This window comes from Triticum urartu, chromosome 2 (genome assembly GCF_003073215.2).
Source record: "Triticum urartu cultivar G1812 chromosome 2, Tu2.1, whole genome shotgun sequence".
Lineage (NCBI taxonomy): Eukaryota > Viridiplantae > Streptophyta > Magnoliopsida > Poales > Poaceae > Triticum > Triticum urartu.
In genome coordinates, this window is record NC_053023.1 from 700,119,267 (window position 1) to 700,137,803 (window position 18,537).

Below are 18,537 nucleotides of genomic sequence, written 5' to 3' on the forward strand. Positions count from 1 at the left end.
TAGCATAGTTTCCAAATTTCTAGCAGCCCTATTTTAGCAACGAAATTTCCTACCAATTTTTTGTTAATCATTTTCAGTTGCACATCCATCAGATGCTTTGTAAGTAAAATGTTGGTTGCGATAGTTTCAATTTTATTACCTGGATTGCTAAAATTTAGTCGATTGAGTTTAACCGAAGTCCCGGTACACATATATGGCCGTTAGATCACTGTTTTCGTAAGATTCATGCAACACTTCTTGTCTAGTGTTACCCCGACTTGTTTAGCGCCCGCTTCTTCTTTCTTTACTTTTCTTGTGTTCGGTATTGATGCGCGATGTGCTGGTTGTGAGAGGCGTTTTTCATTGTTTTTGTTGGACTTTTCAATTGCCATGTACACACCATATCTACCGCGGAGTACTTGTCTCAGGGGAGGGGGTCTTCGTCCCTCGGGGTTCTTCAGTTGCATTTTTTCTTCTGTTTTCCCCTCTTTTATGCCAGATCTCTATTTGTGGATTTATTGATGTATGCATTTTGATTTTTATGCTTGCATAAGGTAGGAAATGCTTTTTCTTCGATGACTGGGGATTTTGGAACCATGTAGACATAAATGTTAGTGGGTATGTTGGTTGTTAGTGGGTTTTTAAACCATGACTTTTGTTTTGTATAGGACCGGCATTTTTCATTTTTTTTTCTTGTTTATGCGTAAAAGAATATTAGCATATATTTTTTCTTGCACCCGGCCGCAAGTGCATGTCTTCTAACCCGACCGCAACTGGACTTTTTTGTTATGTCAGAGGGGGCGCCGGGAGAGGGGCGGACAAGTTGCAAGCCCGACAACAGCCTCGCAACTGCATGTCCCCAACATGGTTGCAACTTGACTTTTGTTTTGTTAGAGGGGACGCCGGGAGAGGGGGTGGGCCAGTTGCAATCCCGACAACAGCCCCGCAACTGCATGTTCCCCCAACATGGTTGCAACTCGACTTTTGTTTTGCCGGAGGGGGCGCCAGGAGAGGGGGCGGGCCAGTTGCAAGCCCGACAACAGCACCGCAACTGCAAGTGCCGCACCCGACCGCAACTGCATGTCCCCCAACATGGTTGCAACTCTACTTTTGTTTTGTCAGAGGGGTCGCCGGGAGAGGGGGCGGACCAGTTGCAAGCTCGACAACAACCCCGTAACTGCATGTCCCCCAACATGGTTGCAACTCGATTTTTGTTTTGTCGGAGGGGGCGTTGGGAGAGGGGACGGCCACTTGCAAGCCCGACAACAACCCCGCAACTGCAAGTGCTGCACCCGACCGCAACTGCATGTCCCCCAACATGGTTGCAACTCGACTTTTGCTTTGTCGGAGGGGGCACCGGGAGAGGGGGTGGGCCAGTTGCAAGCCCGACAACAGCCCCGCAACTGTAAGTGCCGCATTCGACCGCAACTGCATGTCTTTTAACCTGACTGCAACTGGACTTTTTTGTTCTGTCAGAGGGGATGCCAGGAGAGGGGGCATGTCAGTTGCAAGCTCGACAACAGCCCCGCAACTGCAAGCGCCGCACCCGACCGTAACTGCATGTCCCCCAACATGGTTGCAACTAGACCTTTATTTTGTTGGAGGGGGCGGCGGGAGAGGGAGTGGGCCGGTTGCATGTCCGACACTAGAAATGCAACTGCAAGTGTCACACCTAGGCCTACAATTGCAAATGTCATCTCGGACTACACCTGCATGTTGCCCTGATGCCTGCTGATTAAGACTTATTTAAATCTCAATCGACTGGACCGTATCCACACCCCATTATCTACTTTGTTTTTCTTATTTAATATCTTTTTATTTTTTCTGTTTCTCTAAAAAGAGGTGTTTTGATTTTTTTAAACGTGACACACCAATCCAGTTGCACCTCTGCATCACATGTGTAACTGAATATGATTGGCTCTCTTATTTTGTTAGTAGTACCATTGTCAATTTGTTGATGATAGCAAAATTACAAATAGATGAGACCCAATCTAAGAAAAAATGCAAGGTAAAACCATCATTAAATAATGCTAAACATTTTTCTAATTTCATGATGAATATTTTTAAACAATATTGTACATTTTCTAATGGCACTCTAATTTTTTTAAAATACATGATTAATATTTGTGAAAATGCATGAACATATTTCTTAAAAAAATATCATGACTAACGCTTACATTTTCTAGAAGCAAAAATAGTATAAATAAGAATGGAAGGAGAAAAATGAAAAGTAGCATGTTAATTTTTTTTGCATGAACAACAAGCTAATACATCCGGCCGGTGCACTACACGTTTTTTTAGGCAACTTTTTTTGAGGCAACGCCAGTGCACCACACGTAGTAATGGAGCAGCAGCACGGAACAAAAATACAGCCCAATCTCTGGCCCAACTCAGCTCAAAAACACACAAAGCAAAGACAAACAGGGCAGCCCAAAAAGCAACCAGAGGTGACATGGTATGGACTGGACAATAAAGCAAAAAAAAACAGGTGACGTCAGCGAAGTCTCAGTCGACTGAGACCTAGACAAACCCTTGACTTTTTGCTGCCACATGAAAACCATCAGAGAGCACCGATCTGAGCAGCAATCTCAGTTGGTGCAGTCGCGGGAGTGTTGCACCACCAAGACGAAGAAGCATCCACCACCTCATGAGCTCAGCTGCAAGCCATGTCCGAGGCTCTCTCCTCCTCCTATTCTGCGTGTTCCTGTTTCACCTTCATCTCGGAACACCAGCCTACGGCGCAGACATGTTCGACAGCGGTGGCGACGTCGCCGATGGCGAGACACTTGTCTCTGCCGGTGGGGCGTTCACCATGGGATTCTTCTCCCTTGGGGTGCCAGCGCGGAGGTACCTCGGGATATGGTTCTCCGTGTCGGAGTACGCCGTGTGCTGGGTGGCCAACCGCGACAGCCCACTCACTGGCACCTCCGGCGTGCTGGTGCTCGGCAACGCCGGGAGGCTCCTCCTGACGGACGGCGGTCAGGACCGGCGCCGCTTCCGCGGTGGTGCAGCTGCTGGAGTCCGGCAACCTGGTCGTGCGCGATCAGGCCAGCGGTGCCCACCTGTGGCAGTCGTTCGACCACCCGTCGAACACCTTGCTGCCCGGCATGAAGACCGGCAAGAACCTGTGGACGGGGGCCGAGTGGTACATCACGTCGTGGCGCTCGGCCACCGACCCGTCTCCCGGCCCCTACCGGCGCGGCACGGAGACGAAGGCGCTGCCGGAGAACGCGCTTTGGCACAACGGCGTCAAGAAGTACCGCACCGGGCCGTGGAACGGCGTCCCGGAGATGGCGTCGTACGCCGACATGTTCTCGTACCAGGTGACGGTAAGCCCCGGCGAGGTCACCTACGCCTACCACGCCAAGGCCGGGCCGCCATTCTCGCGCGTGGTGGTGACCGACGCCGGGCGTGGAAGACCTTTTACAGCGCGCCGAGGGACGTGTGCGACGCGTACGGCCGGTGCGGCGCGTTCGGCCTGTGCGACGTCAACACGACGTCCACGTCGTTCTGCAGGTGCGTCAAGGGTTTCGACGGGTTTGCATGAGCACCATGGACGGGTTTGCGGTGGTGCGCGGCGTCAAGCTCCCGGACACGCACAACGTGTCCGGCGGACGCGGGCATCGGGCTGGAGGAGTGCCGGGAGAGGTGCCTCGCCAACTGTTCGTGCGTGGCCTACGCCGCCGCCGACGCCCGAGGAGGAGGTGTTCGCCGTGTGGCTGCATTATTTGGTCGTATAACATCGTAGATATCCGGTACATGGACAAAGGAGAAGATTTATACTACCTTAGACTGGCAAGGTCTGAACTAGGTGAGGCCTCGGAATTTGTTGACTCTCTATGATGTGTAAAAAAACTCTCCATTTTACAGAAATTTCTCCCAATTTTTTTTTCAGAATTTTTAAAATTATTTCGGATTTCATCTATCAATGTTCTTACCAGCATCTCTATTCTTAATAAAGTACTTGGTAGTCTCCGCCGGTCAATTTTCGTCCCACCAGAGACGGTTTTTTTTTCGTTCTCCATCCCACCTCCCGCGTCCTCTTGATTCCCACCTCCGTCCTCGAATCAGGAAATAAAAATCGGTATGCTCCTACTATGTCCAGTGCTAAACCCTCCGGTTCATCGAAAAAAACTCGCGCCTGAAAAAAATCTACGACGGTTATAGTACGAAGAAAGACCTACGCCCCGACCGCCTCCCGCGGGTCGCTCGCTCCCTCGCGACCCTGTTGCTCCCTCCTCGATCCCGCTCTGGATCGAGGGGACGAGGAGCTCCGGCCTCCCCGACGGCCGGCCTCCTCCTCGCCCCGCTGCTGCGTCCGGCGCCGCCACGGCCTCTGGAGCACGGCGCGGACGAGGAACCCACCCACGGTGTGCGAGGGGTCTCTTCCCGTACGTCAAGGCATCCCGCCTCACGTTTCCTCTTTCGGCATCACGGGCCGCCGCCGCACTCCCTCCCCCGGCCGCCCCGCGGGCTTCTATCTCTCCCAGCTCCGCTGCCGCGCCCCGTCTTCCATCTCTACATGAATCGCTGTTGTGGAAGCCATACCCCACCGCGCCACCCGGCGGCCATCCGGGTACGCCGTGTCCGGGATGATGGAGTTGAGTCGGCCAGGTCCCTGTTCCCGTCGGCATCTTCTGCATCGGGACCCGTGGGGGCAAGCTGCACGCTGCTCATCTGCGTCGATGGCGTCGGCGCGGCCTTCCCCTGCCAAGACCGGCGGCTCCTTGGCTGGATCCTCTCCTCTCCTCTCTTCCACCTCTCGTCGTCGGGTAAGTCGTAGGTATTGTATTCGTAATCGGTTCCAATCTCGCACCCCTGATTCACTATTCTTCGTTTGATTCATTTCAGGTGCTCCTTCCGTCGATGTCGAGGTCTTAGTCTCGGTGATTTCTCCTTGTATGTTCTGTTGATATTGGTACCGTGTTCTGAAACTTGCTGCTTTGGAAAGGGTGTGGTTTCAGTTTTGATGGTTCTGTTCAATTCAAGGTGATTCGGTAATGTTCTGCGTACAAAGTGCTTCCTATTTTTGCGGTGAAAAACAGCGTGTTGGAGATAGTTCAGACAGTCAAAATTTGACAGTATTTTCTTCTTCTTTTGATCCCGTTTCTTCATAGTTAGTCAGACTCAATAAGAATTAGAGAAAGTTGGAAAGAGGTTTGTTAGGTCGGAACTGATATATTTGCTTTCTCCTAGCAGCCTATACATATCATTTTATATGACGGGGATTGTGCTATATTACCATGTTATAAAGGTAGAGCTAGGATATGTCTTTCTTGAACTGTGTGGACATGCTCATGGCAGAGGTGCTCTGTTTGTATGTTTTTTGAAGTAAAGTGGAGAAACTATTGAATTGTGTCTTCAGAAATAGTATACTGTTGATGTGTCTTCAGATGCTGGTTACTATGTTGGAATCTACCAATCCTTATGATCATTGTGTTTTTCTGGGCCTGGAGGTCTACGCCAAACCCCAGGGCAGGGTGGTTCGAACACCAGTGCAGTACGGGCTGGGACGGACATCATCTTGTCTCTGTCTCTACTAATTCAAATTACATGTAACTATTCACTCAAAAAAATTACATGTAATTTATTCAGTTCTAGAGCAGCCAAGGGCGGGGCATCGCACCGACGACAGTGACTGCAATGAGGGTGAGATGCCGATGTTTGTGCTGGCGCCGGAGACCGTGACCACAACTCGGGGCAAGGTGCTGGTGTCAGCGACGTCGCCCGTGTTGGCCCCTTGAGTTTTGGACCTGCCGCGCTCTGGTTCTGGAAGCTGCCATTCCCATCGAGCCCCTCCAGCAGCCTTCAGGTGAGCGCACAGCTTCTGCTCCATTAACGCAAGCATCCAGGGGTTCGACTGCGTGGGCAGGAGCTCGGCTTGATTCACTTGCATATGTCTTTTTAACTTTGTGGGCAGGAGCTCAGCTTTGTGATCAGTCATTTAAAGTATTTGAGAAACTTGAAGGGAAGCACATGGCAAAGCCATAATTACCTTTTAGTTGTATTTCAAGTTGTAGGAAAGTTGAAATCAAACTGGAAAGCAGCTTTCTATTGTAGATATTTTATTAGTGGCTTGAAGACTTCCAACTCTGTTTGATGTTATAGAAATAGTGAGGTTATGCCACAATGCTGATAGACTTGGTACTTGTAGGATGGAGAGGAGAAGACTGAAAAGGATGTTGATATGAGGAATTCAAGGAAGTGGAAGAGGAAGAAAGTTCTGATGATGGTGATAATTAGGTTAGTACCTTAGAACTTTATATGCACTGAGGTTTTCTTTGGGGGTAGAAAATTGGGTTTTAAAAGGTTCATCATTTTGGTAAAATTGTGTATTGTATGTGTGCTCCTTCGCATCAACATATATGAAATGGATAGACCAGCTAATGCATAACTTAGTTGTCATCCATATTGTCAAGTTTAACTCATATATTCTCGCTCTGCAGAATATCAAGTTTGACGACGATGATGATTGGAACCAAGAGGAGGAAGTACGTAAGTTTCCATCTATTCATATGGATGTTACCCTCGATGTACTGTGACCAAATATGTAATGCCTGGTTTGGTTTAATTATTTTCTTGTGTATCACTAGATAATCAGTTAACAAGTGTTGACCATGGTGCATTGATCTTATTTAGTTGTGGTTTTGTATGCCTCCCCCAGCTGCCACTAAAACCCACCAAAAAATTAGCAAGAAAATTGATGGTGGGAGCTAGCAATGCCAGCAGTGCCTCCTTTAGGATTACAAAATCGTTAATCCTATCTTCGCTTGCATGTGACTGATGGTGATGCTACACAAGTTCTGAAGGCAGTGCCCTCCCCTTCAGCAGGTAACACGGATATATTAAAAACATTTTCACTTTCTGACATATTAGTTCAATTTTTTTTGCATAGTACCTAGCAAATTCAGAAAGTGCACAAACAGATCTCATCAATATTTTGTGTTTTGCTTGTTCAGTCTTTTGAGGTAACTTCTATTGTGCATTCCATTCTCTTCAGGAGATCTTGCTGGTTCTGCATGGCACAACTGGATTAAATATGCTACAGCAAGCGAAGGAGTTCAACGATGTAATTGCCACTCTGCTGTTCTGATGCTTGATTCATCAGCTATGTTTCTATTGGATACTAATAATGAGGGACTTTCTTGGGGTTCATACCAGGTTGTTGGAATCAAAGGATTCATCATAACGAAATTAGACGGGACTGCTCGTGTTGGCTGTGTGTTACGGGCGATTTCCAGTCCTTTATTGTAACAGATACAAATTCCAGTCCTGGATCTTAAATATACGACAACTAAACTTGCTGACCTGCTATGTTTCTATTGGATACTAATAATGAGGGACTTTCTTGGGGTTCATACCAGGTTGTTGGAATCAAAGGATTCATCATAACGAAATTAGACGGGACTGCTCGTGTTGGCTGTGTGTTACGGGCGATTTCCAGTCCTTTATTGTAACAGATACAAATTCCAGTCCTGGATCTTAAATATACGACAACTAAACTTGCTGACCTGCTATGTTTCTATTGGATACTAATAATGAGGGACTTTCTTGGGGTTCATACCAGGTTGTTGGAATCAAAGGATTCATCATAACGAAATTAGACGGGACTGCTCGTGTTGGCTGTGTGTTACGGGCGATTTCCAGTCCTTTATTGTAACAGATACAAATTCCAGTCCTGGATCTTAAATATACGACAACTAAACTTGCTGACCTGAATCCTGTCTCAGGTGAGTGTTCATAGACGAACTTGGAGTTCCAGCCAAGTTTGTTGGCGTCGGCGAAGGGGTGGAAGATCTCCAACCTTTTGATTGAGAAGCATTTGTTGAAGCCATTTTCCCATAAATTTGACCCAGTTATTAGTGTTTCTCATGTAACAAGATTTTGGCTAACATGCTACTCCCTCCGTTTCTAAATATATGTCTTTTTAGGAATTCTAATATGGACTGCATACGAAGAAAAATGAGTGAATCTACACTCTAGAATATGTCTACATTTATCCGTATGTAGTCCATATTCAAATCACTAAGAAGACCTATATTTAGGAATGGAGGGAGTAGAACTTGGTAGAAACAATTTTTTCAACAATTACAGTTTTTTTGGTTCAGTCGTCGACTCGTCTGCCTGACTTGTTTCTGTCGTTGATCCTAACTATTCATACAGAAACAGAAGCAAGTACGGCCACAACCTCCAATACTACTACGACTGATGGCTATCCTCTACCCGTGAGTGTTATGCAAATTTGCGTAATTTAACTCCAGTGACATGGATCTCATTATGTGGTAATTTTGTTTATGTAGAAATTGATGCGCTGGAATTAGTAAATCTGTTATCTTGTTTACAAGTGTGGTGACGCCGATTGTAGAAATTGGGCAATGTGGGATCTCCTATCCTCGTGCTGGTTTGATTTCGCTTTGTTCATCTGACTCAGGAATCATGAGGCTATTCATGTCCAACTGAACACAAGCCTTTTTTAATACTTTTTCAATATATGCTACTTATGCTTATCTATGCTGAAACTGCATCTGCAAGGCACGGTTTGTCCTGCGTTCCAGATCGATGCCGCTTTATTCATGGGTTGGGTTGCCAGTTTCAAGCCACTTAATTTTCGGGTTGCGATTGTTGTCAGTGTTTTTGAATAGTACACATCAATGATCCTGCTTCTGTAGGTTCTGACCTGGTAGTATCATGTATGTACTCAACAAAACGTGAACTGTCTGCCATGGTAGTATTATGATTCCTGGCTACCATGGTAGTATTATCTGTAGTGTTGGCCAGCATGTTTATTTCACAATTTTACAAATATATCTTTTCTTCGTTTTGTGTTGGAAAGTTAAGCATGAACCATTTAGAAAATTCAACAATATGACTCATGCTCATCTCCATGTCAATGCTAGGAGGAGAAAAACTGCATTCAGAGGGTTACGGAATGGCAATGGGTGGGTTACCTCCCAGGAGCAGATGACTGGCATGGTTAGTGATCACTAGGCCATGAATCTCATGGATCGCATGATACAGGTACATCAAGGAAATTGTAATAAGTTCATGGCACAACATATAATTTAACGTTAGCTTTCTACATTAAATATCAGGAAAAATTTCTTGCAATTCATTTACATGATGGTCGGGAAATACCTGTTAAATGAATCTTAACAATAAACACTATAGTCGTCTACATTTAGTTTGCTTTTCTATTGCTGGGTAATCTTCTTATGCCATCATTTTCTTAGTATTTTTATGGTGCAGGTATCTGGTCCAGATCCGACGGAGACAAGCAAAATCGTGCCGCTGCTTCTTCTTTTGATTGTAAGTGAATCCTTTGATGACAGTGCTATTTTTTGTTGTATTAATACTGCATCTGATTCACACACTTCATCTATCCTTGTTTGAGAAATTGTGCATGTTTTTGCTTCATTGGTCCAGGAAAATCCAGGTGAAATCTTTCAGGAACTCAGGACGACACGCATTGATTATATTTCATTGTGATGGCCGTTGCCGCCACAGCTACTATGGGTACAAGCAACTTCTATTTCGCTCGTCGCCGGAAACCACCGCCCAGATCCATCTCTTCTCAACCATGCCGACGTGGTGGTCAGGGGCGCTTACAACTTGTGAGGGCCTGCGTTCTTGCTATTGATCCGTGATGGCATGGCCTCCCCGCGCCCTAGCCGCATTCTAGCTGATGGTTTGGGTCTGCCAGCGGAGGGAGAGGGGGACGACCTCTGTCGCTCCTTCTCTCTAGCCTCTTCATCTTGATGAAGCCGTAGGAGTAGAGGGGCACGCGCGTGATGGATCTGCTCCAAGCACCTCAAGCCACGCATCTTCAAGGTGATCACTTCATACACATTCAATCTCAGTTCCCGCGTTTACTCCGAGGAGAGTTCAAAAGCAGCAGGAGCAGTTGTTCTACTGCTGGTCGGAGGGAGAGCTTGGCAAGGGAGATAGAGGGAGCTCTACAACCACAATCTTGGCATACAACCCGATGGCATCATGCCCACGTAAGCTTCTTCCATGTTCCAATTCTTGCACTTGATGGTCTTTTACTGTTAGAGCTTACGAAATCTTAGATGTTGCTGACAAAAGACCGAGATACACTATTTCAGACTATATATTATTCAGCAAGTACGTTCGCAAAAAATTTTGGTCTCAGCAGGTTGGTGTTCATGTACAGGTTGCCATATGAGAATATACTGCGTATTCGTCAAATCTCAGAACAAATGGTCCATTCCGATCATAACTATTCCAAAAGCATTGATAGGCTTTTTTAAACATCAAGATATCTGAATATTGATCTCAGCAGTGTCCAAAATCCAAATGGTTATGTTTGTTCAGATTTTCCTCATTTTTATGTTCTTTGAATTAAAGTAGTGCTTGAGGTTAATAATAAATGATTGTTGGTAACTTAACTAGCTCCTGAGAATAATTTGTGATATAGCTTGCTCCTATATTTGCCATTAACAACGTTGCTTGTGGAGAGTAATAAGGATCTATCTAGCTCATGTATGTATGAGCCTGAGATGGAGAGGACAACGGTTGTGGCTCCATTGATGATAGTGGTTGCGATGCAGAGCCGTATGAATGGACAGCAGGCAAGCCAAGCACTCCCTGGGAATCACCGTGATTCTGGAATGGGTGGCGGGTCCCTGCCCCTACCACCCATGAAGCTGACAACGATCACGTGGCCTCGTGCGGCGGCTGCGGATTAGAGGGAGGCATGAGGGGGAGACTTGTAAGCGAGAACCCGCACGGAGGAGGAAGGAGACGCCTCAGGTGGAGATGATGACGATGGCCGTGCCTCCATCGCTGGCGGCGGTCATGACGTGCAGCTGCAGGACTAGACATCAGACAGGCGGAGTCGTTTCTGGGAGTTGCTTGCTTTGGTGGTGCTCTTGGGTTTACGATTTCGATATAATCCTATGTCGGAGTGGAAGGTTAATGTTATTTCTCTGATATCACAATGTATCTTCTTGGCTCAGGTATTGATAAAGTAGCATTGTCGCAGATGTATTTACTTAGTTTGATAAGATGGTGAAAATATCAGTAATTCATTCATGACAGAGAGTCAAATTTAAAAGTAGCTTTTATAGTCATAGCTAGCTTACTTTGGTTTACTTGGTCCATGCAGAGCTGGAATCTCGGAGCTACACTTTCAACCGGCTTGCTTTGAAAATCAAGTAAAATGAAAAGAATAGAGGTTTCAATTGTAGCAATAGTTTAGTAGTGCTACAGATCTGTGGAGCGGGCAAGAATTATTGGTCAACCTTATAGCTTCTTATAGCTTCTATTTGTCATCTAGATGTTGTACATCAGGTACAGATCTGTTTAAGAAGGATTGTTGTACATCAGGTACAACCTCTTATAGCTTCTATTTGTCATCTAGATGTTTAAGATGTTTGGTCTGATGATCTCCCTTCACATTTGCTTGTTTAAACAAACAAGAATTAAAGTTTACGGAATGCGAGAAAAATATATGCATAACTGGATCTGTGATTCGGTGATTTTTTGAATGTGAAGGTGCATTCTTACAAATTTCCTGCTCATATTAGTTTAGCCCCTGGCTGCATTATACACATAGCATATTTAGATACTTTTGATTATAAAGATCTCTGACATGATCATATTGTTATTTTCAGCTTTTGGATTTGCATATAATGCTGACACCACATGGACTCTGAAGGAAGTTGTGCTAACTGCTAAGCTTTCCCTGCTTTTCCAGCTTGTGTGTTTCATTGATGGAGGAGGTATAAATCTGTTCCTTAAAGCGAGCAAATCAAAACAAAAATGCAGGAGGTATCCGACAACACTGACAAACGCTACACCATTCCACTTAGACCTGAGGGAAACATCAAAGGATGCCACCGGCAGCAGAGATCAACAAGTTCTTCACCGTCGGGGAGAAGGTGGAGGTCGAATGTTTCACCGTCAAGTGCAGACTTGTCGTTCAGCTACAGTCACTTGATCATCGTCACAGACACCGCCACACTAAGAATTGTGCAGCTGCTCTACTTTCAGGTACAAAATTGGACATCATGTGAGGTGTTATGCTCAACCCCAGCCAGTTCGAAGGCAACACTGGTGGTGGTCCTCTGAGTATGCATATGACATAGAGTGGGCACTGCAATAATACATGCTAATAGGCGCAGTTTCATCTCGAGCAGACGAGCACTGCAATAGTACATGCTACTCTCAGCGACTACTAACGTGAAGTTGCACTCAGGCTCTCGCATATACTAAAGAGGTACTGTCGATAAGTATCACCATTTAGTTTTTTTACAGTCTAGATTTATTTATATGAAAAATATTGATCTCAAGGATAACACTGTAGATTCCTCTATTCCTTCTGCTAATGTGACTGTAGCAACAGTCGCTCCCGTTCAAACTTTTTTTAGGGAAACTACAACATGCATTTTGCTCACCTGAACATTAAATTAAGGAATGCAGAAGGTTCGGGGCCTGTGCGAATTATTCAAATTTTATATTTGTGTGAATGGAGAAACGCCTAATTAGGCGGCAGAGTATAATTTATACTCGTGGTTGCAGTGCGGCTTTAGGACATCCTTAGCACGATAAGCGCAAACACGAAGATTAGACGCCACCTTGGATTTGTCTGGTTGTTAACTTGTGGTCATTAAACACATATATATTGTGCTCTGTCCATATGCTCTAGAGCAAACAAGAAATGATAGTGGACTGCAGTTTCTGGGGTATCACGCCCATTTAAACTGATGGTGCAAGTTCAGGTCGGCCTTCCTTTTTTCCTTCAGATCTTTCTGTTTTAAGAATTTTGCTATTATAATTATACTATTATATATTTATTTAGATATATGTTCAAATATTATTTTAGTTCACACGAAAATACAAAGGATGCAGGAGAAATCACAATTTCTCTCTTTCCTGATATCATTATCTGAATTTGTTTACCATGTTTTCTCTATTTCCTTCCTTACAGCAGTGTCATCAATGGAACAAATAAAGTCTTGATAACTAGAAGGCCATTCCGATTCCAGTATGGTAAATATTCGATGGATGACAAAGGGACCCGAGGGAGCTCGTTTGTGCTGACAACACTCAGCATATTCTGCAAATATCCTCTGAGTTCACCATCCATGAGTTGCAAGTCATGTTTTCTGGTGCTACAAGTATAAAAAGGTTCATGCTTTGTGGTATTAACCTTTTGTGCTGTTGTTCCAAACCTTTTGGAGTTTTGGCCTAAAAGGGCTCTCTGAAACACTGAGACAAACAAAGCTAAAATTTGGAGTATGATTAAGCAGTCCCGTCAGCGTTACTAATCCCCACTTGAGTTTGAGATTCTATGTATAGCAAAAAATATGTGCAGAATTTCATTTAAGTTTGAAAGCCAATCGATTCCATGCTTTGAGCTGGTAAGTGGTCCCTGTTCTGAATTGGTATTTGGATCCCAAACATAACTCCCTATGAACATATAAGGAAATTTTAGTTGTGAAACGACACTTGTTGTACATGCCATATTGCTATATGAGGGTGCTGCTATGTACATTTATAGATGCTTGCATTTGACTTCCGTTTTGATGTAACAATATACATGTAGTTCGTTGTCAATACTGTTGGGAGACCTTGTTAAAAGTTTATGTCGAACATTTAAAATTGGTTTTTCTTTTTTTTTCTACTGAATTATATACCCTTGTACATGTGAAACCCTACAATTTCTTTATAGCATGGAGGAGTTCTCTGTGTTGCAGACCCTCAGCATATTCTACGAATATCGTCGAATTCACCATCCATGAGTGGCAAGTCATGTTTCCAATTTTCTGGTTTTATAAGTAAAAAAAATGTTCATATTCCATGGATGAGACCCTACAATGTATTTAGAACATCTGATCCACACGTCTAATTTTGAGCCATGGGTAGAACCATAATCATGAAAGGCGTCTCCATGAGTTGATGCCACACGATATGAGGGTACAAGGTAACTTTGATTGCATCTTCAAATCAATGAACCAAAAGGGAGTAAATAATAAATAGGGTTTGTTTAAAAAAATATCAATCAGGATACAATCTTCTTTGTGACTGTTATTAAAATTGACCATCAAGATGATATTTTTGTGTCTACATGATCATATTATGAGCCCGTAGCAACGCACGGGCACTCTACTAGTAGTACATAGTATCTGTCTAAAATTGGTTTGATTCTCGCCTGAAATTTTGAGGTCACAAATATTTCAGTACTCGCCATCGTGGAAATTTCATTGAAATATTGAACCTTACTCTCATTCAGCTGAGGTATTCACCATCGTGGAAATTTCATTGAAATATTCAACCTTATTTTCATTCAGCTGAAGATACGAGGACCAGGAAGATTAGTGTGGCAGTTAGGGCAGCCATTATAACCATATGTATCGTGTGTGTGGCGGTGTTCATTGTTCTCTTTGTGGCCTTGATGATTTGGAGGAAGAGGAGAAGCAGATTGTTGCGTGGCACGATGGTTGTTCATTGTTCTCTCTGGGTCCTACGAATGTCGCCTCCATTGATCTGGCCACCATCAAGACGGCAACAAGAAATTTCTCTACGAGGAATGTGATTGGTGAAGGCACTTTCGGCGTCGTCTACGAGGTCACATCACAACTTAATTCCCTTGTATATATTGTGACAGTAGCACAAATAACAAACACTGATTAACTACCTGAAATATAGGTTAGGGTTATCCTTCTTTTCGGGTAAAAAACCCAATGTCATCATGAAATTCATGACCTATCATACAATTTCAGGGTCAACTATCGAGTGATCATTCTCTTGTAAAAGGCTTACCCGGCAGAAAAGTCGCGGTCAAGAGGCTCAAAGTCTCCTCTCTACCCAACAGAGTCCTAAATGACTTCACAAGGGAAGTGGAGCTCGTGTCGGAGCTCCGGCATGACAATCTTGTCCGTCTACTTGCATATTGTAACGAAGGCAATGAGCGAATACTGATATACGAGTATGTACAGGACAAGAGCATGAATCTATACATGTTTGGTATGTATTTCTTGCTAATCAAATTGGTAGAAGTGCAATTGCAAACATAATGATGATCTGATAACCATAAGTTGAACTATCTGTGAATGGTGGAACCTACAGGCACGCCCAGCGTACGGGCTTCACTCAATTGGATGAAGAGATTGGAGATAATTCGTGGGATAGCCCAGGGTGTCTGGTACCTTCATGATGGGTCAGGAAAAAATGTACTAGTTCATAGAGATCTCAAGCCATCCAACGTGCTGCTGGACCACCAGTGTTGGGCAAAGATAGCAGATTTCGGCACCGCGAAGCTGTTCCGCGATGATCAGACGGTAACACAAACAGTAGTGATTACACCGTGAGAAACCTCACATATTCAGTCTATTTCATGCTCCGTATATCCTTAGCTATCACTTGATTATATGTTCTTTGACATCCGAACGGTGAATTAATGAGAGCACTGATATGCTAACATGACTGAGTTATGTGTAGGGGATACGTGCCGCCGGAGCACGCCAGGGATGGGGATATGATGCTGAAGTGCGACGTTTTCAGCTTCGGCGTTGTATTGCTGGAGATAATGAGCGGTCGCAGAAATAGTGATGTACTCGCTCCGTAAACTAATATAAAAGTGTATATATCATTATTTTAGTGATCTAAACGCTTTTATATTAGTTTACAGAGGGAGTATCATGTCTTATTACGCTTGTAACTACACTAGACTATACCCAAACCACATTACTACTCTTGTAACCTTATCTAGGAGATGAACCCGTTCAGATAAAGCATCGCATTTATCATGCTATTTTTTCATGGCCGGGCTGGTTGAGTTTTGAAGGCCTGGAAACTATGAAAGGAGCGCAGGGTGATGGATCTTCTGGACGTGACGATGGTGCCGGCAAGGCATCGCTCGGATCCCGAGCTCTCGGGTGAGTTGCGGAGGTGCATCCAAATCGGCCTCCTATGAGTGCAACGGTTACCTGGTGATAGGCCTGCTGCATATAACTGCAATTTGTTTGGTAGCATGTGCATATTTTGACACGCTGGGCTAAGATCTTGTATGGTGTGTTGTATCTACTGAGGCATGTTGTGTTGACACATTGTTTGGTAGTCTGTACCCCAGGTAGATGTGGTTACCACAATATTTATGATATATGAAGAAATATTATTTTTGTGCACAATTCAATGAATGTTTTAGCGGTAAAACAATATTGTACCAATATTTAAACAATATTTGAACATGGGAAAATATTTTGGCAATACATAATGCTCTGTTTCAATGTAGGCGTTCAAAAACTTGTCGTTCAATTGGCTGCAATGCCAATTATCCCAGACATTGATATTGAGCTTCAATGCCAATTCAAATTTTTGGATATGATGTATTTGGAATTTGGAATCTGCAAGGATGCCAAAATAAATTGCTACCTACAATATAATTGCCATGGTAAGTCTAGTATATCTGCCATGGTAAGGCCATGGTAAGTCCAGTATATTTGACATGGTAAGTCTAGTAAATTTGCCATGTTAAGTCTACTAAAAATTTGCCATGGTAAAAAAATGAAATAAAAAAATTTGTAATTTCTGGAGAATTGCCATCATGCATAAATACTACTTGCCATGATGCTCTAATAACAAATCATGTAGCATAATTGCCAAGGTGTCTACAAAAATGCACACAATATAATTAATAAAAAATGCCATGATCTAAAAAAGAATAAATTTGATATGGTACCTAAATTGAAATTTTAATTATCTGAATTAATAACATTTGCCATTGGTAAAATAAATAAAATTGCCATGGAACCTACAAAGATAAACTACCATGGTGTAGTTAAGAAATTGGCGTGGTGTAACTAATAAATTTGCCATGTCCGAACTAACATAATTGCCTGTGTCTAAGTAGTAAACTTGCCATGGTAGTTTTTTGACAAAAACCTTTCCATATATTAATTAAGTAAAATATTATTAAAATCATTCATTACAGCAAACGGCATGCAGGCCGAACAACTATTAAAAAGAAGACCGTCTTATCTATAACTTGCCATGGTACTGAAATTGCCATGTAACTATTACGGAAACAACAAACTAAGGCGTAGCTTAGTGGTGGAAAGGAAATGATGTCTTCCCACTCACCTAGGTTCAAGGCATGATACTTGTAATTTGAGCTTGTTGCACCAATTATACTGTAGAGAACTCCTTTACAGTCTTCGTATCAAAAAAAATTATTAGAGAAACAATTTGTTTCTAAATTTCAATTTCTTTATGAAAATGGCATGTACCTAGAATATATTTGCTTCGGAAAATGCCATGTATTTAGAATAAATTTGTTTATAAAAATGTCAGGTACCTAGAATAAATTTGTTTATAAAAAAAGTTATGCATTGAAACAGTTAGCATGTGAAAATGCCATGTACCTAGAATAAATATGTTCCATAGTTTTATGAATATTGCCATGGATGTATAACATTTGAATGAATCTACACAAGAATGTTCAACTTCGTAGCTTTTGAATCAATGCATTGGAGAATGGAACCAGGAAAAAAGGAGCAGAGGCAGCATACTCAACATGCCGCTAAAAATGGCCGTGCCGCTGCGCGCCCCATGCCCGAGACGCCTCCGGCCGCTCCCGCCCCAACTCGCCTGCCGTGCCACCGAGGCCACCTCCATCAGCGTCGATCCTTCGAGCTCTGACACTGCCGAGCTCCCCGTTGCCTAGCAGAGAGAGCGGCGCGCGGTGTTGACGGAGCCGACGGGCAATGTGTGTGATGGAGTTGCGACTATGCATTTGAGAAAGAGGACCGACGGGTGGGGAATTGTGGCAAATGTGGTGGACAAGGTGAGCGAGTGAGCCATTCGCACTCGAGTTGTTCCAAGCGAACTCTCCTAAAACCGTTATGTGGCAATTTTTCTCACATCAAGATTAGGAATTCCAAACATCTGGTAAACCAAAAACAGTCTAAACATGAAAGGATTTCCAAAATTGATCATAGATAATTCTAGCAATTGCCAATAAATCGAGGCCTTTTACCAATTCGATGGTAAGAAATATGGGGACTACTCACAATAAACTGGTGATTGAGCGGATATTTCCGCGGCAGGCTTCTGATTCATACTTCAAATTTCTTGCCCTCCTGCTGCATTGAGACCCGCTTGCTAGGAGTTGGGACTGCAACCGCCTTGGGCTTCTGATGGACGCACTTCTAGCTGCTCCGTGACGAAGGGATGCTTGTTAGGTTGACACTCGGTGGCTTTGTTTTCTCTTTCTTTTCTGCTTCTTGGGCACGGTTGTGATGTTGCCCCAGCAATCTTCTTAGTGTGGGTGCTTGGAACTTGCTTGTGTGGATTCATGCTTTATCTATGAAGCGGGGCGGAAGCCTATTGAGAGAGAGAGAGAGAGAGATTCATTTCGTACAATTGAACCTTTTCAAACTGTTTCTTTTTTAGAACAAAAAAACTTGTGCAAAAATAACGGATGTGAAGAAGAACAAAAGGCCTCGGACGCGTAAATGATCCTGAAGCATGATCAGCAGGCACAAAGTTCGGTAGATATCATTTCCCTTTCTTTTTCGGTCCAGGAGAGGTGAGACA

The 18,537-nt window shown here is 43.8% G+C and overlaps 1 long non-coding RNA gene and 1 pseudogene across 14 annotated transcripts; both read left to right on the plus strand.

The window, feature by feature from the left end:
* The first annotated feature begins 2,725 nt into the window (after positions 1-2,725).
* LOC125538012 lies at positions 2,726-17,665 on the plus strand (annotated as a pseudogene).
* Positions 7,545-13,134, plus strand: LOC125539873. 14 transcript variants are annotated; one of them, XR_007297075.1, is made up of 12 exons: positions 7,545-7,709; positions 8,143-8,204; positions 8,877-8,997; positions 9,210-9,285; positions 9,403-9,590; positions 9,680-9,977; positions 10,548-10,955; positions 11,105-11,325; positions 11,696-11,991; positions 12,117-12,217; positions 12,520-12,719; positions 12,932-13,041. It is a non-coding gene; the product is annotated as an uncharacterized LOC125539873 (long non-coding RNA). The 14 variants fall into 14 exon arrangements; XR_007297068.1 differs by having other exon boundaries at positions 12,929-13,039; XR_007297072.1 differs by having other exon boundaries at positions 12,138-12,217; positions 12,929-13,039.
* Positions 17,666-18,537: the final 872 nt, after the last annotated feature.